At 43.5% G+C, this 22,357-nt stretch overlaps 1 protein-coding gene across 1 annotated transcript in view; it reads right to left on the reverse strand.

Moving 5' to 3' along the window:
• The window catches only part of KIF26B (kinesin family member 26B), a 579,476-nt gene that overhangs the window by 527,623 nt on the left and 29,496 nt on the right, over positions 1-22,357 (reverse strand). The gene's annotated exons all lie outside the window — the stretch shown is intronic.

Here is a 22,357-nt window from a genome sequence, read left to right on the forward strand (position 1 = left end):
TACTCATAAGGAAAATCATTTTAAGGCATATCACATGAAATGCATAATCCTTTGTGCAAGATAATGGAAGGTGCCCAGGACAGATGCAAAGAATGGAAGGAGTGGGGACCACTCTGGGTGCAGGTGCAGCGACAGCTGAGGCTTCACATCCCACATCTGTACCCAAATATACCATTTCTGCCCACCCAAGCAAAACATTTTCCCAGAGTTATACTTTAAGCCTTTACAGGGAACTGGAGGATAAGAAAGGACTACTGATAACTTCAGGACATTATGTTTGAGTAAATATAAGAGAACCCAAGGTATGAGTCAACCAACAGGGACCCTGGGTGCCCCGCCCGGTTCTCTGAGGATGGCAAAGACCAGCAATCAGAAAAGTCTCCTTGGGGGCTGGGCTCAGTGGCTCACTCCTATAATTCCTGAACTTTGGGATGGTGAGGTGGGAGGACTGCTTGAGGCCAGGAGTTCCAGACCACCCTGGGCAACATAACAAGACCCCATCTCTTTAAAGAAAAAAAAAAAAAAAAAAAAAAAGTTTTTTAAATTAGCCAGATGTGGGCACCTGTAGTCCCAGCTACTTGCTGGGGGTGTGGGTGGGGGTGGGGGAAGGTGCTGTGTCAGGAGGGTCACTTGAGCCCAGAAGGTGTTCAGTGAGCCATAATCTTGCCACTGCACTCCAGCCTAGGTGACAGAACGAGACCCTACGTCTAAAAAAAAAAAAAAAGAAAAGAAAAGAAAGAAAGAAAAAGAAAACTTTCCTCAGGAAACTGTTCTGTTCTGTCAGCCCAGCACGAAATCCTGTGGCAGGAACATCATGGAAGTAGTTTTACGCAGGAAGATTTGGTTGCTAGCTTACCAGCCATGTCGCAAGGTTGCCAAGTGAGTGTAGCAATTGTGTAATTATTGTGGAAATGTAGTTCTCAACCACATCTTTCTCATGGTAATTAGTGTTGCTGGTTGAGCATATTATTATTATTATTGTACACTTCAAGTATTATTCCCCCTAGATTATTTTAAGATTCAGTAAGGCAGTATGACTGCTGTGCTCCAGTTGTTTTTGCCTATAGAATAGGAATTAGTATACTTTCCATACACCTTAACGATAATTCCACTATGAACTCCAGACATAATTCCGGCATACAGTGTGCTTAGAATAAACTGCATTTACAGAAACAATACACTACACTAACGGTCTTTTTAACAGAATGTGGTACCCTGGTATGCACAAAAGCCAGTGTATCAGAGAGGCTGTGTTTGGAATGTACTCTAGGGCTATATTTACAGAGGATGCAAAATACACACATGGACTCCATTTCACACCCCAACCAGGCCTGTTAAATGAACAATTAAGAAACAAGCCCCGGCCCGGCGAGGTGGTTCATGCCTGTAATCCCAGCATTTTGGGAGACCGAGGAGGGTGGATCACGAGGGCAGGAGATTGAGACCATCCTGGTTAACACAGTGAAACCCTGCCTCTACTAAAAATATAAAAATTAGCCAAGTGTCATGGTGGGTGCCTGTAGTCCCAGCTACTGGGGAGGCTGAGGCAGGAGAATGACGTGAACCCAGGAGGCAGAGCTTGGAGTGAGCCGAGATCGCGCCACTGCACTCCAGCCTGGGTGACAGAGCGAAACTCCATCTCAAAAAAAAAAAAAAAAATGAAAAAGAAACAAGGCCCAGCACAGTGGCTCTCTCCAGTAATCCCAACACTTTGGGAGTCCAGGGCAGCAAGATCACTCGAGGGCAGGAGTTCAAGACCAGCCTGGGCAACATAGCAAGGCTCCACTTCTACAAAAAGAAATTGTTAAAAATTAGCCAGGAATGGTGGTGTGCATCTGAGGTCCCAGCTACTTGGGAGGCTGAGGTGGGAGGATCACTTGAGCTGAGGAGTTCGAGGCTGCAGTGAGCTATGATTGCGCCACTGCACTCCAGCCTGCGTGACAGAGTGAGACCTCATCTCTTAAAAAAAAAAAAAAAAAAAAAAAATTCACACAAAATAAAGCCTTGGAAAAACTAAAAACTTAACATTTTAAGGGGATTATTTGTTTTGCGGTTGAGATGAAGGCATAAGAGAAATTTAAGAGATCCTTACAACAGCCGGGCGTGGTGGCTCACGCCTGTAATCCCAGCACTTTGGGAGGCCAAGGCAGGTGGATCACCTGAGGTCCAGAGCTCGAGACCAGCCTGGCCAACATGGTGAAACCCCGCCTTTAGTAAAAATACAAAAATTAGCTGGGCATGGTGGTGGGCGCCTGTAATCCCAGCTACTCAGGAGGCTGAGGCAGGAGAATCGCTTGAACCTGGGAGATGGACGTTGCGGTGAGCCGAGATCGCACCACTGCACTCCAGCCTGGGTGACAGAGCGAGACTCCATCTCAAAAAAAAAAAAAGAGATCCTTACAACAGAGGAGACGCATTTCCCTACAGTTTGAAATGAGTACAGTTTGGAGTGATCCTCCAAATAGCGTTTATACTTAGTGCTCTAACTGGAAAGTCTCCAGTCTCCTGTATGAATTATTACCATCCATGAAGCCCCAGTGCCGTTTTCATTTGTTCCTCTCTCCTAGGCCTGATGTACCTTCCAGATCCCTTGTGAGAGCTCCTCTCCATGTCCCTAGCCAGTATGTCACTGCCACCTGAGCCGTGCAGGACGATGACTGCAGAAGGACATATGAAGTAAACCTACAACATGTGTGTGTGAAGATGTACGCTCATTGCTGACTCAGAGCTAACTAGCTTGGGGACAGCTTATGGATTTATACTCCTCTGGAGTATGACTAGGAACTGGACCTAGTTCCTAATTACATTCAATTGGCTTTGGTTGATCGCAGGTCCTATGAAAACTTTATCCTGAAGCTCTTTCACCACCAAAGTTCATGTGGCAGCACGCGCTCCCCTCTTCTCTAGCAACTGGAATATGAATGTGGCCACAAAACATACAGAAAGTTTTCAGATTCACAAGAATAAATGTCACGGGGGGAGATGCCAAGATGCAGGATGCACAGAGACAAGGAGTGGAGAGGGAGCTGAACGTCCAGGGAAAAGCGCACCTCCAGGGAGCAGGGAGAGGAAGCGCATCATAAAAACTGCATGTACCACGTAAAAGTCCACTTCCTGATTCAACAAGGAAGACAAGTAAGAAAATCTCTCCAAGTGGACAAATGCTAGCGGTGTGGCAATTGGGGGTCCCAGTAACGCAACCCACACACACTTTAAGAAATATCTGTCCCATGGTGTGTTGTGACAGCTTGAAATCTATGCTGTTAGGGCACATGCCCAGCTAAAATGCAAATGTACACATCTTGAAACATCATAAGATGATCAATAGGTATCTGCTGAATGAAAACCTATGGGAAAAGTAGGAGACGGAGAAAGTGATGTATAGTGTTAAACATCTGTGAATCCAAAAACATTCTCATGGCAATCCATGCGTAAAGCAACGATCGTTGTGCCCATTTTTCTTATGGATGCCAAAATCAGCTTCCTTGTAACTTTAACTCATTTTCTTTTTTTTTTTTTTTTTTTGAGACAGAGTCTCTCTCTTTCACCTAGGCTGGAGTGCAATGGTACAGTCTCAGCTCACTGCAACCTCTGCCTCCCAGGTTCAAACTATTCTCCTGCCTCAGCCTCCCGAGTAGGTGGGACTATAGGCGCACACCACCATGCCTGGCTAATTTTTGTATTTTTAGTAGAGACTAAAAATGTTGTCCAGGCTGGTCTCAAACTCCTGACCTCGTGATCCACCCGCCTTGGCCTCCCAAAGTGCTGGGATTACAGGCATGAGCCACCGCGCCTGGCATTTTTTTTTTTTTTTTTTTTTTTAAGACAGAGTCTTGCTCTGGTCACCCAGGCTGGAGTGCGGTGGTGCCATCTCAGCTCACTGCAACCTCCACCTCCTGGGTTCAAGTGATTCTCGTGCCTCAGCCTCCTGAATAGCTGGGGTTACAGATATGCGACACCACGCCTGGCTGTTTTGGTGTATGTGTGGTTTTTTTTTTTTTTTTTTTTTTTTTGAGACAGAGTCTTGCTCTGTCGCCCAGGCTGGAGTGCAGTGGCACGATCTCGGCTCACTGCAAGCTCTGCCTCCCGGGTTCATGCCATTATCGCGGCTTAGCCTCCCGAGTAGCTGGGACTACAGGCACCTGCCACCACGCCTGGCTAACTTTTTGTATTTTTAGTAGAGATGGGGTTTCACTATGTTGGCCAGGCTGATCTCAAACTCCTGGCCTCAAACAATCCACCGCCTCGACCCCCAAAGTGCTGGGATTATAGGCGTGAGCCACTGCGCCCGGCCACTTCAATCCATTTTCAAAGGGAGAAACTGAGGTTCAGAAAGATGAAGTAATGTTTTCCAAGCTCAGACAGGTAGATCAGGATGTGAACCTAGATCTGCCACACTTATAGAGGCCACGCTCTTCCCACTAAACCTGATTAGTCTGTGTATGCCAGCGTAAAAGAATTTCTCATCATTTTCTTGGGACAAACTTAGTTAAGGTAGAGGGTACACAAGGAGTGCTCTGCAGTGAGGGCAGTGAGTAATGTTGAGAGACGGTGATGTAAATGAGAGCTTTCCTGGCTGATAATATTTCTCAGGTCTTACTGAGTGTGAATAATAATAGTGGCTCTCATGAAAGGGCTTGGGGGGAGATGTGGTACAAAGGGCCAAGTCCTCGAAAATGGGATAATTGAGTACATATGGCCTGCCTCGCAATCCTAAATAAAGCTGCTCTGTAATTCTAATGCCCCAAGGCCAACATAACACAGACCAACAGGCCTCCTGCCTTTAAATATTCAGGCTGACTTATAAAACAGCAACAACCTAAACAAGGGCAACTTTAAAACCCCAACTGGAAATAAAAGACTTCTCCCTGGAGCATGAAGTCAAGCTGCCTCCTCAGATACAATCGTACTCCTGTGGTGCAGAGTAGCTGGGGGTAAAAAAGTATCCCTATTAAAAACATTCCTGCAGAAACATGGCAAAATGAGAAATGGATCCCCTTCCCCCCGCCCCCACGCCTCCTAAAAAGGGGGCTTGTCTCCCTCTTAGAACAGGCTTTAAATAGTAGATAATGACTTCTGGTAACGCTTAGCTTTGATTTCTTCAGGTTGTGAATCTAAGGAAGTGGAAAGCTGGTTTTATGTTAAAGCAGAGATCTAAGACCTGAAATTACAAGTCATTTATTGTAGTTATCCTCTGCCTCTAGGTTGTTGTCTTAAAAGTTACAAAGGTACAATTATCCAGGTGGCTAACAACCTTTCTGAATTTAGAATTCCAGTTGTCACAGAAAAAACCATGGCAGGGCTGAAGGTTAGAAGCGAACGGAGGAATCTAAAAATACTGAGCATTCAGAACGCAGTAACAACCCCTTACTAGCATTTAAATGATCTCTGTGTCTTCTCTACTAACATCTAACTGTTAAGGCAGGTCACTGTGCTTGCTCCATTATCAGGATTATTTTATTTCAAGCATAATATCATCCACATTATAACTGCTGTGTTATTTCAGAATGAAACTGATTTAGACTATCTGTTGCGTGTTTAACTTGTAATACCTTAAAAATCAGGAGGTGAGGCAGTGGGTGTACTGAGACGGGACTGTATTCAACCCAGGGAGGTGATCCAGACCCAAGAGCCAGCTCTGAGGCTCAACTCTAATTCTTAGCTGTGTGGCCTTGAGCAAGCCCCTTAGCTGCTGTCGTCTTCAGCTGTCTTGGGTGTAGAGTGAAGATAATCTTGTCTCCTTTTTAGGGTTGTTCTAAAGAAATACTGGGCACAGGGTGTGGGCTTAATACGCTTTTTAAGAAATCAGTTACTTTTTCTACAAAACAAGAATAAAGAGGCATCAACAGGGGTCACACAATGACTTTCACACCCTTTGGAAAACGTCCTGTACTGTGGTCCCATCAGTGTTATGCCTTTACTCATACATTATGATTTTAAGAACGTTTGAAAAACCCTATACCCTCAATCAGCCCTGCCTATATTTGAAATTCAACAATTAGACAGTCAATCCTTTGGATTAAAGCTGCGTTCTCTCTGAAAAGGCAAGTTCCCCCCTGGAAGAGATAACAATAAAAATGCAAGCCTCTATCAATCATTTATGGTAACAATTTTTTATCCCTTTCTGAAAACAAACAGAAAAAATGTATATTAAAGTAAGCAGGGGCTAGAGAAGGGAAGTAAAAGTCAGTCTCAAAGGGGAAAGAGATATAGAATTGGGAGGCTGGAGAGATTTATGAGTATACATGTACATTTCCATATACAAAGATATTGACACATTCTCTTGGGATGGAGATTGTGCAGAACAGCATCTGCTGTATAACCCTTGCATTAATGATATTCCAAAATATTTAGGATTTTAGCCACAATATTCCTTCCTCAAAGTCCCTAGAGCTGCAGAAGATTTAAATATTTTGTCTTGGAGATTATCAGAGCTCTAGACAAGATCAACCAGACTCAGGAGACCAGAAGGGAAACACAGAGCAGTTCATGAAATTCCAATCCTGGTTGGCTGCTGTGTGCTGCTGCAGTGGTCACCCTACATCCTTCGCTGAGCATCTGTGAAAACGAGATTGAGGAGAGAAATGGGATTTGGGAGTATCACTGCCCCTATCTTGGAAATTAAAGACAAATAAGTCACTAAAGAAATAGTCGTGTGGGATTCACGAGAGTGTGCATTCCTTGTGGGTGTTAGAACAATCTCGTGCATTTTTTAAAATCCCATCGCACAATGATAGCACGGAAGTGTAGACACAGGATATGTTCCTTTTGATTTACTGCTGACAGACTGTAAACTGCATGAGGGCAGAGGCCGGGTTTGTTTGGCTGACCGTTAAAAATACCTAGCACGAATGTGTGACTCATATCTGCCCTTCAATAAATATTTGTGGATTGCATGAATAAATGAATGAACAAGTGGATGGATGGATGGACAGATGGACGAATAGACATGTGGATACATGGGCCAGGCGCAGTGGCTCACTCCTGTAATCCCAGCACTTTGGGAGGCCAGGAGTTTGTGACCAAGCCTGGCCAACATGGTGAAACCCCATCTCTATTTAAACATACCAAAAAAATTAGCCGGGCATGGTGGCACATGCCTGTAATCACAGCTGCTTGGGAGGCTGAGGCAGGAGAATCACTTGAACCTGGGAGACAGAGGTTACAGTGAGCCAAGATTACACCACCGCACTCCAGCCTGGCAACAGAGTGAGGGGCCGTCTCAAAAAAAAAAAAATCAAAGATATGTGGATATATGAACAGGTGGATGGATGAATAAAGAGACACATGGGTCAGATTATTTAAAACTGGAAACAAAGAAGCAGCCTGAATTCTCCCCTAATCAACTACGCACTACCATCCAACATACACTGCCGAGCACTACCACCCCCAAGAAGGGAGGAGGTAGGGAGGAGGGAGGGGGGTATATATGTGCATACTTGCGTGTATTTGCCCTCTGTTGGTACAAGGGCACCCTACCGGGAACGAGTGTAAGGACATTTAGATTTGCATCTGATAGAGACGGAAAATGATGAAAGTTTGAGGGTAAAAGGTTTCCTCACCAGTGCACCAGGAGTCAGCAGACCTGCATCTTGCCTTAGCTCTGTCACCAGCCTGTGATCTGGACAAAGCAATTATCTTTCTGAACCTTAGTTTCTTCATCTGTAAAATGAATGAAGTGAACTTAGATGCCCTGAGGCCCCACCTAGTCTGTCCCCTGCTTGAGATTCCAGCCTCAGCTCAGCTCAGCGGCCACACTCTCCCGCCTCCCCCCGCCCAGCCAACCCCCCCACCCCCCCCCCCCACCCCCCCCACCCCCTCACCCCCGGCCCCGCGTTTGGGACTCCAGCCTCAGCTCAGCTCAGCGGGCCACACTCTCCCGTCTCCCCTCCTCACTGCCGCAGAGGCTTCCTTTCCACCACCAGCTGCACACCACGCCTTCCTGACCCCCGGTCTATATTAGAACTCCCGTTACACTCTCTAGAGCATCCGTCATCTTTCCTTTATCTCAGTTAGAACCTCGTAGTTATTTATTATTATTTGTTAAATGTCTGCCCCACCCTGACTATAAATAACAACATTTATTGAGCACTTACAATTTTTTTTTTTTTGAGACGGAGTCTCTATTGCCCAGGCTAAAGTGCAATGGTGCAATCTCGGCTCACTGCGATCTCTGCCTCCCAAATTCAAGCGATTCTCCTGCCTCAGCCTCCTGAGTAGCTGGAATTACAGGCCCCCACCACCATGCCCGGCTAATTTTTGTATTTTTAGTAGAGACGGGGTTTCGCCATGTTGGCCAGGCTGGCCTTGAACTCCTGACCTCAGGTGATCCACCCACCTTGGCCTCCCAAAGTGCTGGGATTCCAGGCGTGAGCCACCGCACCCAGCCGAGCACTTACCAAATATTACACTCTGTTTTAATCACTTTACATGCATTATTTATTTTAATCCCTATATTAAATAACTTTGAGGTAGATGCTTCATCATTCCCATTTTACAGATGAGGAAATTGAGGCCAGAGACACAAGTAAGTTGTCTGAGGGCCCATAGCGTAGTAAGTACCTGATCTGGAATTTGAACTCAGGCCGTCTGCTCCAGAGACTGCATGGACTCTGGTATCCTGATTTGAATCTCCCAAAACACAAGTACTGGAGGTCTGTTTTGCTCACCACTGTATTCCTGACACCTGGCACAGTACCTCAGCGAGGCAGCATAGTAAGCCCTCAAGGAGTATCTGCTGCAAAAGGGAAGGGTGGGTGGGTGGTAGGAGGAAGGGAGGGAGCAGGGGAGGAAGAGACAAGACAGGATCTCATTCCTTAGCTTTTTCTGCCCTAAGCTTGGCTAAAGTCACCTGCTTAAGAGAGAGCTGAGGCTGGAAACCACGGGGAAATGCTCAAATGTGAAAGTGAAATACATCTGTGAAACTCCAGTATGCACGGGAGTGCTAATAATTTGGAGGACACCGGAAAAATGACACATTAATTATCCTGGGGAATGAAACTGTGCCTAGTTGTCGCCTATATGGTGAACATCATTTACTTTACTTTTGGGCATTAAAATTTCAAAATATCTCTCTGTATCACTTAATAGAAATACACTTCCCCGGGGGGCACTTTAACTTTTGACTCTATCTTCTTCTGTCCTATTTTTATTCTTTATAATGAGCATGTATTACTCATACATTTTTATATCAAATACTAAAAATAAATCCTCAAAAATATATACCTTTTCTCCATTGCTTGACCCTGCTTCTCAAATCTTCCTAATGAATCCACTCACACAGCCCCATCGTTAGCCATGAGATTTCTGAAGTGTGTGAGCACGTGTGTGTGTGTGTGATGTGTGTGAAAAACACAAAGTTATAATTATATTGAATTAAAATAAAAGATCCGTTTCCACTGTCCTCTTCAAAGTGCTTTTCACTGGAAAAGCAATAACCTGGGAACGAAGCCTGCCCTGCCCCTCCTCAGATCTTCCTGGCTGATGAATCCTAATCAAAGCTAAGTGCTGAAGGGTAATAAATAGGTTTAAGCTGTGCCACACACCAGTTCATTAAAAATAATAATTGTTCTCCTAGAAGGCCCATGGTTTATAAGAGGATTACAAGAATAGAAGCAGGAAGACTTTCTTCCTACTTCTCAGGCCTGCAACATCTTGAGTGTGGAAGGTTGTTATTCAATCACCAAATATTTATGATGGGCCTACTGTGGGCAAATAATTGGTCGGGAGATGCAGAGGATTCTAATATGAATAAAATCTAATCCGTGCCCTCTGAGTGGCTCAATGCACTTGCCAACATCTTTAAATGCAGAACAGAATCAATGAGAAGTGGGATTTCTTATCTCAAAATTGTTCTTCCGCCAAACACCGAAGGAGCTATATTTTGTTCCTCTTAAAGAGTCTACCATTCAGAAGGGAAAAATAAGATAGAAAATAAATAACTACAGCACACGGTACCTCTGAGGATAGGGGTAATAAGATTGTGGTCAAAGCAGGGTGTGCGCAGAACCATTTGAGGCGACTGGCAATCATTTCCTTAAAAGAGTAGCATTGAGAAAAGCTCTAATAGATGGGTAAGATTTTGATGGGATTTTGGTAGGAGCCAAGGAGAGTAATCAAAGTGAAGGAAGGTGTGCTTAAAAAAAATATCCAAGGGAGAATGCTGAGGTCTGTTAAGCCACACCTGTATGGCTTGGTTACAGCAGTGGTTCTCGGAAATCACCTGGAAAGTTCTGAGGCCCACCCCGGGCCTACTCTGGAGGTGAGCCCAGCACTCCATGTCTTGGTAAGTCTTCCAAGTGATTCTGGAGGAAATTAAAGGAAGAAGCGACTGGCCTGGAGCACAGCAAATGTAGGGGATATGGGAGGAGACCGAGAGGTCTGAGGCATTCACACCCAGGTCACCCTTCAACAGGAGAGCCAGGGAAGGGTTTTGCGCAGATCAGTGATATCATAAGAGCTGTGCTTGACAATCAACTTGGAAACATGCTGGAGGAAACACAGTGAAAAGTTGTTTTCAGAGCTATTAGGAATGGGAAGAAAATGGACTTAGGGAGGCCAGGTAGAAGCTTAGAGATAGGGGCTGACATCCTGATCACTGCAAAGGGAAGTCCACAGGATGCAGCCACAGAGTAGCTGCCGGGAGGAAACAAAAGACTATACATCTTGTATCTCATTTACCAGGAAAATAGTGGTCTTGTTAAACAGGGTCTTCCTACAGGGACACCATCAAATCATTGAGTCCTTGGATCTGTCGCCATAATATATAAGGCTCTAAAACCATACAAAACACTAGAAACAAATAGTTCTATCATCCTCCTGCCACAGAAGGACATCCTGAAGGACCTCGAGGACAACCTCAATCCCCAGGCAAGGGCTCCAGTCCCTCCCTTTTCCACAAAGCAGCCTGACAGGCAGATGGGCCTTCCCAGGGCACTGGACATGCTCAGCCTCCTTCCCCCCGCCCTGAAGCGGAGCCCCAGGGGCAAACAAGAGCCAGCTGTTGCTTAAGTGACCTCCGCCAAGGAGATCAAAGGAAGGATTTAGGAAAGGAAGATGCCTCTCCCTCTCAATCCTGAAAAATCACAGGCTCCTGTTTATGTGACCCATGTCTCCCAAGGAATTCAAGCAATGAGTTCAAAGACCATAATCCAACTAGCGCATCTCACAAGGTCAGGTGGGAACAAGGTTGCTACCATCACGACACGCCTCCTATTTAAATGACGGTGGAACTGAGAGGCGCAACAAACAAATAATGTTATTCCCATCTCAGAAAGACTACGACCCCCCAAAGTCAGTGCCAAATAAGCACTAAGAAAATATAAGCATAATTGGAAAACACTACTAGCAGAGATTTTACTCACTTCAGTAAAAGTGACATGCAGCAGTGGTGAGCCACCTAGGTGGCAGGTGGAGAAAAGAAACCTACTGGGGATATTCATCCAATGCGACAGGAATACAGTGGTGGCTTTCTGAAGGATGTGTGTAAAGGAATCCCTCCTCCCCAGATCACACTGGTTCCTACATAAAATCCTAGCAGAGCCCATAAAAAGTAACAATGATTGAGGCCTCCCAACTAGTTGCCTTTATACAATAGCCACTATTTAATTTTCCCCATATGCTAAATGCCTTGGAGCCTTATATATGTTTAGATCATATAGTAACCTTGGGCAAACAACTGTTAAAATCTTCAACCCTCTCCTACACACACCCACACCCACACCCACACACAGGTACTTCACAGAGTGAAGAAATTACCAGTATTTCTATTACAACAGATTTTGGCTTTTTGAAGAAACGCCAATACTTGATTACCAGCATTCTTATTTTTCTGGCTATACGGGAGCCAGGGCCAGCATTTCATTTGAGTCAGTTAAACACGGTTAACACTAACAGGCTAAAATAACAGATTTGAAAGTAAAAACCAGGCCAAGCGCAGTGGCTCACACCTGTAATGCCCGCACTTTGGGAGGCCAAGGTGGGTGGATTGCCTGAGGTCAGGAGTTCAAGACCAGCCTGGGCAACATGGCAAAACCCCATCTCTACTAAAAATACAAAAAACTAGCCAGGCATGGTGTCACATGCCTGTAGTCCCAGCTACTTGGGGGCCTGAGGCAGGACAATCGCTTGAACCCAAGAGGTTGCAGTGAGCCGAGTTTGTACCGCTGCGTGACTCTGTCTCCAAAAAGAAAAAAAAAATTATTTTGTTTCCATAGAGTTTTGTTTGCAGTGTCACTATGTTACGAAAGTCTAGGTAACTCTAACCCCATGCACCGAGCTCAGAGAGGGCCTCCGTTTCCATAACTGCCTCCTGCATCAAGCACTCTATGTAAACGGGAACTCTAACTCAATTCCAAATGAGGGGCGAATTTTAAAACTGTGCCACCATGATGAATTAGGCCTCTCCAAACCTGAACTGCAGTAGAAATTAGGTTCAAAGACGAGATAATGGCCTTATATGGAAGAAGCTGCCATACACTTTCCTACAAAATCACATTTTCCTACAGAAATCAAATGACCCAGTGTCCTACATGGAATGCTTTAACAATTCTAGTGGTATTATTTTGATAATATTTTCAAAAGTCCATGGGAAGTTCACAAATGATCACTCAGCAGCAAAAAGAAACTTTCCGGGGTACATGTCATTTCCTAACTCCACATGGTCCAGGTCCTAACACGGTAAATGGACGCAGCCCTGTCTCTGCTCTGAATCTTTCTCTGCCATTGATTTGCCAGTTGCTTCATCAGATGGCAGCCTTGGCCTACTGTGCCTGAGTTGCTGCCTTCGTAAAGAACAAGTAAGTTGTCATAAATCTGGCACAGTGGAGGGACGCTCTGGCGACAGATGACTCAGGTTTGAACATGGGCTTCTCCATTTACTTAACTTCTCTGCGCTTCAGTTTTCTAATCTGTAAAACTGGGACGATAACAGTACCTACATCTCAGAGGATTGCTGTGAACATTAAATGATGTAACACATATAAAGTGTTTAGAACAGGATCTGGTTCTTCGAAAGCTCTTACTGCATGATGACTATTATTACATTCCTAAAATGAGAAAAAAAATACGAAATTTTGAAAAAAGGTTATTTAAAAAGTAAAGCCTAAGCTTTCTGGTTTACAAACCAATTGAAACAGTCTGAGTCATATGATTGTCTTTGGTGAATACAGTGGCAATAACAAGTCAAGTACCAAAGGAACATAAATCATTCTACCATAAAGGCATATGCATGCATATGTTCATTGCAGCACTATTCACAATAGCGAAAACATGGAATCAAGCTAGATGCCAATCAACAGTAGACTGGATAAAGAAAATGTGATTCATATACACCATGGAATACTATGCAGCCAAGATCATGTCTTTTGCAGCAACATGGATGGGGCTGGAAGCCATCATCCTAAGCAAACTAACACAGGAAAAGAAAACCAAATACCATGTGTTCTCAGTTATAAGTGGGAGCTAAACAGTGAGCACACATGGATACTAGGACGGGAACCATAGACACAAAGACCTACTTTGAGGGTGGAGGGTAAGAGAAGGGTGAGTCTCAAAAACTACCTATTGGGTACTATGCTTACTACCTAGGTGATGAAATAATCTATACAGCAAATCCCATGACACTCAACTTACCTGTATCACAAACCTGCACAGTGCCCCTGAGACTAAAAGTTATCTATTGGGTGTAATGTTCACTACTGGGGTGATGGGTACACTAGAAACCCAATCCCCACCATTACAGAACGGGACACGTGCACCTGCACATGTACCCCCCAAATCTATGATACTACACAGTCAATAAATACATAGAAGTCAAGTATACTAGAGATAAGAGTTCACAAACTCAGGCCTGTTATCTTTAGACTCCTCTCCCCAAGAAGGAAGAGTTACCGTGGGCTCTGCAGGCACCTAAAATAAACAGACCTCCTTCCTCCCTCCTGGAAGTTTATGTTATTTTAAAAAGTCGTCGGTATAGATGATCATTTAGCAGGATACAGAGTTTGAAAACTATGTAACTTAGCTTATTCAAGGATGATTTACATAATGGATAAATTCTTAAGACAGATATATGAGAATCAAATTTTTACAAACTATATCAAAATTAAAAATATTTTTAAAGTAATGTATGCCCTTTTACGAAATACAGTTTACTAGCGGAGACCAGCAGCCATCAATATTATTCTCTGCTAATATTGTAGCAAGCATCTATTTTTTTTCCTGTGAAGTTTTAAACTGTCTAGACCAGAAAATACTTACATTTGATGTTATATCCTGCTTTTTTATCACTTAGCATTAATTATATCACGAATATTTTCCCTGAAACATGGGAAACATTTTACAAATGTTATTTTAAGAGCCCATAGAGCATTTGATCAAATAGACTGATCATAATTTCTGTAACCATTTCCCTAATGCTGAACATGCAGCTTCTTTCTAATTCTTTATAATTATTTTTTTTAAATGCTTCAGGAAATACTTTTGTGCATTAATCCTGGTAGTTAGGATTATCCCCTTAAGATAGATTCCCAGAAATAGAACTAGTAGGTCAAGGAGTAAGAATAATTTTAAGGTTCATCACACTGCTTTCCAAAATGGTATTAATTTATCCTTCACTATATGAAAGAATATCACATTTTACAAAATCTTTGTTAAGCTGCATCAAAAATGGTAGCTTACTGTTGTTTCGATTTGCATTTATTTGATTACTAACGAAGTTGAACAATTTTTCTTGCGTTTGGTAGCCATGTGTGTTTGTTTCCCCTTTTGAAAGTCAGTTCAACAGACTTTGTCCCTTAAACTACTGTGGTCTTAATGTTGACATTAGCAATTTGTATTTAAAATTCTGTATTAAAGATATTCATGCTTCATTGTAATTTTTTACATTCTCTGCAGATTGTCGCCTGCCCTTTGATTTTGTCAATGTACAAATGTTTTCTGATATACAGAGTTTAATTTTTATGTAGTCAAACCCGTCCATCTTTTCTCTTGTGATACCTTCTATTCTTTCAAGCTTAGAAACTTCTTTATCCATATATTTCCTTCTAGATTTTTTTTATATATTTAATCCTTTTTGTTTGCTTGCTTTGAGACAGAATTTCACTCTTATTGCCCAGGCGGGTGTGTAGTGGTGTGATCTCGGCTCACTGCACCCTCTGCCTCCTGGGTTTAAGCGATTCTCCTGCCTCAGCCTCCCGAGTAGCAGGGATTACGGGCATCTGCCATCACACCCAGCTAAGTTTTGGATTTTTAGTAGAGACGGGGTTTCACCATGTTGGCCAGGCTGGTCTCGAACTCCTGACCTCAGGTGATTCACCCGCCTCGGCCTCCCAAAGTGCTGGGATTTTACTCTTTTCAATGTTGGGAAGTAACTTCTCCCCAATGTTCTACCCAAATATTGGTGGCATCTTATCACAGGAAGAGCCAGATTACAAATGAACAAATATTCATATTTATGCATATCTGGTTATCTCTTTTTTTTTTTTTTTGAGATGGAGTCTTGCTCTTGTCACCCAGGCTGGAGTGCAGTGGCACGATCTTGGCTCATTGCAACCCCCGCCTCCCAGATTCAAGCGATTCTTCCGCCTCAGCCTCCCAAGTAGCTGGGACTACAGGCGCCTGCCACCAAACCAGCTAATTTTTGTATTTTTAGTAGAGATGGTGTTTCACCATCTTGGTCAGGCTGGTCTCGAACTCCTGACCTCAGGTGATCCATCCACCTTGGCTTCCCAAAGTGCTGGGATTATAGGCATGAGCCACCGCGCCCAGCCTGGTTCTTATCTCTTATAGGGAGACTGAGGCATCATAAGCCTAAGGGAAAATGACTACTTTCTTCAAATCAAAGAGTATTTTATAAGGGTGCTGAGATTTAATAGACATCTGTAAGAAATGTAAAAAAAAAAAAAAATTTCAGGGAAAACTTATAGGAAAAGATGTCCTATGTATAAAACCAAAGTGGACACTGGAACAGGAATTAGGAATTGGTGTTCTCAAAGTTGGCAGAAGGTACTTTCAGGAAAATGAGAAGCTGTTTCCAATGCAGGCTCAGTGCCGTGACTGCTTGTGGGATGTGCTAATGGGCGCCTGTGAGGCTGCTGCCCTGCACCCTCCAATCTAGAATCCAGGCTAAAGACCCCGCAGCCAGTGTTACACGGAAAGATTACAAACCAAATGGCTTAGTTCCGATAAGACCTAGGCATAAAAGAAGGAAGAAGTCCTGACAAGAGCGTCCCAGCAATCTGAGCACCTGGCTGTGAGCCCTCGGGGGAACATCCCATAGGCTGCTGATATGGTTTGGCTGTGTCCCCTCCCAAATTTCATCGTGAATTGTAGCTCCCCTAATTCCCACATGCTGTGGGAGGGACCCGGGGAAGGAGATGACTGAATCATGGGGGTGGTTTTCCCCATACTGTTCTCATGGGAGTAAGTCTCACAAGATCTGATGGTTTCACACGAGGTTAATTTCATCTTGAATTGTAGCTCCCCTAATTCCCACATGCTGTGGGAGAGACCCGGGGAGGGAGATAATTGAACCTTGGGGGTGGTTTCCCCCATACTGTTCTCATGGGAGTAAGTCTCATGAGATTCTGATGGTTTCATAGGAGTTCTCCTCTTTCACTTCACTCTCATTCTCTCTTGTCTGCCACCATGTAAGACGTGCCTTTCACCTTCCACCATGATTGTGAGGCCTTCCCAGCCACATGAAACTGTGAGTCTATTAAACCTCTTTGTCTTTATAAATTACCCAGTCTCCGGTGTGTCTTTATCAGCAAAGTGAAAACAGACTAATATGACTGCCTTCAACTTTGTTAACACACACCCTTCTAGCTCTAGAGAAGACAGGTCTCTTCCCTGCCGCAGAGAAGGCGCAAAGTTCTAACCTCTGGGGGATCACACAGGTGGTAGGGGGCTTACCTCTAATTTAGGAGCCCCTCGAGAAAGAAAACTCTCAGCGGACATTTAGAACAAGAACACTCCACAGCCTGAGGTTCACGAACCCTGAGATCACCCAAACACCCATTTCCAGCACATCCAATTGTTAGCATAAAATCGTCTGTAAACATTGCTTCTTGGTGGCTTAAGAATAAGAGTGAGATAAACTTTAAATTACAGTTTGCTGTTTCGTTATGGAAATGTTAACAAGGTGTGTTTGCCCTAGGAAACATCATTATCTTTTGTTTTCCCGGGGAGAATGATATTGAAAAGTTAACCAGAGTTCATTTTCCAGACCTGGAATAACATAAGAAGAGATTTATTATACCATATTTCCCAGAATTTGAACAAAAGCATCAACATGTAAGATAATGACAGTTCATCATTTTTATTATGGTAAAATATATGTAAACTTAACGATATTAACCACTTTTAAGTGTACAGTGGCATTCAGTACATTCACATTGCTGTGTAACCATCACCACCATCATCTCCAGAACTTTTTCATCTTCCCGAATTGAAACTCTGTATGTTAAACAATAATTCTCCATTCCCCTTAACTCCAGCCACTGACAACCACCATTCTACTTCCTGTCTGAGTTTGATTACTTTATGTACCTCATGTAAGTAAAGCCATATAATATTTGTCCTTTGTGACTGGCTTATTTCACTTGGCATCATGTCTCCAAGGTTCATCCATGTTGTAGCCTGTTTCAGAATTTCATTCCTTTTCTTAACAATATGCCATTGTAAATACATAGACCACATTTTGCTCATCCATCCGTGATGCACACTGGGCTGTTCCCACCTTTTGGCTACTGTGAATAATGTTGCTACAAACATGGGTGTACAGATATTTGTTTGAGTCCCTGCTTTCAATTCATTTGGGTTTATACCCAGAAGTGGAACTGCTGAATCATATGTAATTTCATGTTTAATTTTTTGAAAAACTGTCATATCATTTTCCAAAGCAGCTGCACGATTTTACATTCTCAGCAGCAACACACACAGTTCAGTTTCAAAATCTGTACATCTTTGTAAGAGGAACTAACTTGGGAGCTAGTTCCTTAAAACATATCTTCGTCATCAGTTTGCAAAGCACAGAGGGAAAGTTGAAATGTCTCTCTAAATTGAGCTATTCGGTCAAAACCAAACATGATGGTAGGAAAGTAAGATCTTGGGACAAACGGGGGCTATTCGAGAGAGAGGCGGGCTTTGCTAGTTCCCGCACTGGCCTCACTTCCTGCCTACTCTCCCGGCTTCACTGACCACACCTCTGTTCTACCGTGTCTTGAATTTGCCTTTTTTTTTTTTTTTTTGAGATGTAGTTTCACTCTTCTTGCCCAGACTGGAGTGCAATGGTGCGATCCAGGCTCACTGCAACCTCCACCTCCCGGGATCAAGTGATTCTCCTGCCTTAGCCTCCCAAGTAGCTGGGATTACAAGCGTGAGCCACCACACCCGGCTAATTTTTGTATTTTTAGTAGAGATGGGGTTTTGCCATGTTGGCTAAGCAGGTCTCGAACTCCTGACCTCAGGTGATTCGCCCACCTCAGCCTCCCAAAGTGCTGGGATTACAGGCATGAGCCACCACGCCCGGCCTTGAATTTGCCTCTGATTCCAATTTCAGTGTTGATTGACCTCATCCATCCTCAGCATTCAAACTTGAATTTCCTCAAGATCAGAAAAATAATCCTCAACCACAATTTTCATCATATCATCTAGAGCGCAAAAACATGAATTCCACATCCTTTGCCTGTTCTTCAAGGCCCTTAACCAACTTTCCCTATCATATGTCTAATAAATGTTCTAATAACTCTTTATTATCACCTCTTATAGCCACGAAAAGTGTGTTACACTCATCACCCTCACCCTTTCCAACATAATTACTCAAACTCACTCAGAAAACTGAAACACCAAGAGCCTTCCAATCCACATTCTCCTAAAGTACAGGTGGCTGTACGGAGCCTTTTGTCAAGACAAGAACCTGGATCATCTGTTGTAGTGTCTCTCAGGCTGGTTAAAAGAAAGCGACCACAGCAGTACTCCTCTGCATTAACCAAACCACCAGTTATGCCTAGTGTCAAAGGTCTTTCTTTGTATAAATGTATGGGGTCCAAGTGTAATTTGGTTACATGGACATATTCCATATTGGTGAAGTCAGAGCTTTGAATGCATCCATCACTGGAATAAACTACATGGTGACCATTCAGTAATTTCTCATTCCTCACCAACCTCCCCCACCTTTGCAATCTCCACTATCTGTCTTTCTCCATTGTTTACGTCCATGTGTACACGTTATTTAGCTCCCACTTATAAGTGAGAACATGCAGTATTTGTCTTTTTGTGTCTGACTTGTTCCACTTAAGATAATGGCCTCCAGTTCCAGGCAAAGATCTTATCATCTTTTATTCTAGAGAATTAAATTACTTAGAAAAGTACCTGGCTTGGCTGAGTGCAGTGGCTCACACCTGTAATCCCAGCACTTTGGGAGGCCAAGGCGGACAGATCATGAGGTCAAGAGATCGAGACCATCCTGGCCAACATGGTGAAACCCTGTCTCTACTAAAAATACAAAAATTAGCTGAGCATGGTGGCACGTGCCTGTAGTCCCAGCTACTCTGGAGGCTGAGGCAGGAGAATCACTTGAATCCAGGAGGCGGAAGTTGCAGTGAGCCGAGATCGTGCCATTGCACTCCAGCCTGGGCTACAGAGCGAGACTCTGTCTCAGAAAAAAAAAAGAAAGAAAGAAAGAAAGAAAGAAAGAAAAAAGTATTTGGTTTTTTGTCCAACATTACCATAGTTCCTTTGATGATGATGATCATGATATAATAATACCTCTTTGGTCTGATGTCACTTTGATTTACAAAACACTTCTGCTATTTCATTTATTCTGTCTGAAAGATAAGCAGGACAAGTAGTAAGATTCCCACTTTACAGAAGGCCAAGTTAGAGATACATAACTTACTGACTGGCTAAGTAACAAGAAAGGAAGTTAGACTAAAACCTCCAGGTGTTTGGACTACTGACATCATGACCTCTCACCTTTGACTCCTACACCCCCTTTCAAGCTCACTTTCTCAGAACAGCTACTGTCGACAGGATTCACTGGGATGCCTTTCACCTCACAGATGCAGGGAGCTTATAGTATCCCAGGGAATAACTTATTAAGGCTGTTTAGCTGGTTTAGCTGCACCCAAATAAAGCAAAAAATGAAGAAACTCAGTAAGGTGCTTGCGGACAACATTTAACCCAAGGTTACGGAAGCAGGGTCCATTCTTTGCGAAAGTGGCTTTTCCTTAACTGTCGAGGCTGTAGCCGGCATCACTAGAACACAGCTCAGCCCATGACTCATCAAATGGGGCATTTTGTTGATGTGGCTGTTATTTAGAAAATTGGCACACGTGGGAGAGGGGACCATCTTAAGAAAATATAAATATTAGAAATACAAGTGAATAAACTGGTGGTAAATGGAATCCTTGATGCTGGTCCGTAAATTGCCAGATGACAGCTCATTCCCGTGACACACAGTTGGAGTGTCTCACTCCTTCAGACTTTGCTGAGAGAAAAGAGAGACCACAGTGTTTGTTGATTGACACAAAGTTGACTTTCGGGGTTATGAGAGCCTCAGAAAGCATGTTTAGATCCACTTAGTCCCATCACAACTTGTATCTTTCGATTTTGTCCAGACCCCCCTACCCCTTCCTTGTGCTATTCTTGAAGGTTGGAACCAGGTTTCATTAAGTATCTCCGCCACCTGATTACCTGAGGTCAGGAGTTCGAGACCAGCCTGGCCAACATGGCGAAGCCCCGTCTCTACTAGAAATACAAAAATTAGCTGGGCGTGGTGGCGTGCGCCTGTAATCCCAGTACCCAGGAGGCTGAGGCAGGAGAATCGCTGGAATCCGGGGGGCAGAGGCTGCAGTGAGCCAAGATTGCACCACTGCACTCCAGCCTAGGTGACAGAGCAAGACTCTGTCTTAAAAAAAAAAAAAGTATTTCCAAGACCTTAGCACACAGCAGAATGTCAAAAATGTGAGTTGAATAAATATGAATTGAATGATTAGCATAATCCCAGAGAAGCAATAAAAAATTTGGCTCTGAACGCTAACTATGGATTTGGATGTCTAGGATTCCAATCTGGAATCCCCTGATCTCCCATTGTACTGGGCTGCAAATAGCCAGAGAAATGTCTAATTAAGTGCTCTGGGCAGACTTCTGCAGTGCAAGCAAGACATGCTCTCTATCTGCTACAGCAATAATAAACCTCTATCTACCATCTCAGATTTAGGAGGAAGCAACCAGGCAGCCACATTTGCTAAAAACAATTCACTACTCATTACACAGCCACTGTTTTCTCAGAGATAGAAAGTTTGGGTGCACCTCTGTTTATAATAAAAGAATCTCTGGGAAGTTCATTTTAATTGCATCAGTGAGAAACTGCTCTCTTGAAGGTAAACAATGGCTAAATTATTTTGTGATGAGAAGTAACACTCCATATTTAATTTGTTGCATAAATTCAGATTTTAAAATTTTGACTCCTATTTTTACACAAGACAGATGATTACATTTGATTTTCAATACTTTCCCCCAAGATTTTAAAATCAAATAGCAGACGAAAGAACCTTAAAAGTGAACCTGCTTCCCCGAGATTATAAGGACACATTTGTGTACCTGTGTGCACAGATGACGATGCACATGTGTACACACAAACACCAAGGCCAGAGTCTAAAGCCAACCCAGGATCCACTCTCCATTCTCATTCAATGTGCTATAGGGCTGAGCTATTTCTTGCAATATGTCCAAGATGTTTTAAGACCTGGCCTGGAGCTCATGTTACAAAGTATTAAAGTTCACCTTGACACTCTACCATTCAATTTGCCTTTGTGATTAGTGCCCCAAAAGGGAATATCCTACAAGGTCATTCCATCCAGTGACTTCTACCTTGTGTCACTAGTCTTGGATTTCGGTAAAAGTAAGTCTAGCATCTCACCTCCCCCCACTTTCCCAGAGCTATATCTGATCCTTGGGGGACCTGGAGGAAAACCACAGGTATACTTAAGAAAGCTCAAAAAAATAAAAAATAAAAAACTCCCACCCATACCTGTTGCAGGAGGTTAGGGGTCAAGATGTAGGAAAAAATCCAATGAAAGCAAGAATGTAGTCAAAAACAGAGAGATGGCTTCATCAAATAACTATATGACAGTACCCCAACAAAAAACTCCATCACTCTGTCTGCTCTTCTGACAACCTGCTTGGCAGCTGTGCCCTGGTGCCATTATGGCTTAATCGTGTCATACCGCCAGGTCTTTCTCTGATGCTTAATTTGCTTTTTTCCCCAACCCCATGCAGGTGAGGAGGTCAGGCTTTCTTCTGATGAGTGCCAAGGCCCTGGAATCCATCTCACACCTGCAGGTTGCTTCTGTGA

Source organism: Nomascus leucogenys, chromosome 5 (assembly GCF_006542625.1).
Source record: "Nomascus leucogenys isolate Asia chromosome 5, Asia_NLE_v1, whole genome shotgun sequence".
Taxonomy (NCBI): domain Eukaryota; kingdom Metazoa; phylum Chordata; class Mammalia; order Primates; family Hylobatidae; genus Nomascus; species Nomascus leucogenys.